Raw genomic sequence first — 673 nt, 5'->3', positions numbered from 1 at the left:
TGACGTTCACATTTAAACCCATATGACAACTTACCCATCTACTTCTTAAAAAGACTGGGCCAAAATATAACTTCAATTTTTGTTCTTATTGAATATTTCACTTTATTTATTCTTTTCTGATTTTTGGTATGGGTTTTTTTTATTTTCAATTATTTCTGTTTTCATACGTTTTTTCTTTGTAGGTTTGTTGTATGTTTTTGTTGTTGTTGGTTGTTTTTTGATTATATTTGATTACGTAAACAAAATTATGTCTATACTTAAGAGATATATTTTCAGTTAGTTCTTAAAGAATTGGATTTTATTTGGTTTATATTTTTGATGTTGTTTGTGTTTTTGTTTGTTTTTTACTTAAAAAACTAAATTTGTTACTAAACATTAATTTAATAATAAAAAGAAAAATTTAATTTAATTGGTTTTTTTCTTCTTCTTCTTTTTTGGTAATCCTTGCACAGTTATGTTTTGTTTTTTTTTTTTCGTTTATATTCATTTACTAAATATTACAGTTGTTGTTATTATTTGTTTTTTTTTTGTATTATTATTTATATACAACATACATATGAATGTGTTTTTAGCTTTTATTTATTTTACTTAAGATTAAATTTTAATATTTTTTGTAATTAATTCTTTTTTATGTCGTTTGGTTTGTTTGTTTTGTTTGTTTTGCTTTTTTGAT

This window comes from Musca autumnalis, unplaced genomic scaffold (genome assembly GCF_047663935.1).
Source record: "Musca autumnalis isolate F117 unplaced genomic scaffold, ASM4766393v1 scaffold_1, whole genome shotgun sequence".
In the NCBI taxonomy this organism is placed as follows: Eukaryota; Metazoa; Arthropoda; class Insecta; order Diptera; family Muscidae; genus Musca; species Musca autumnalis.
This window is presented reverse-complemented; position numbering follows the sequence as displayed.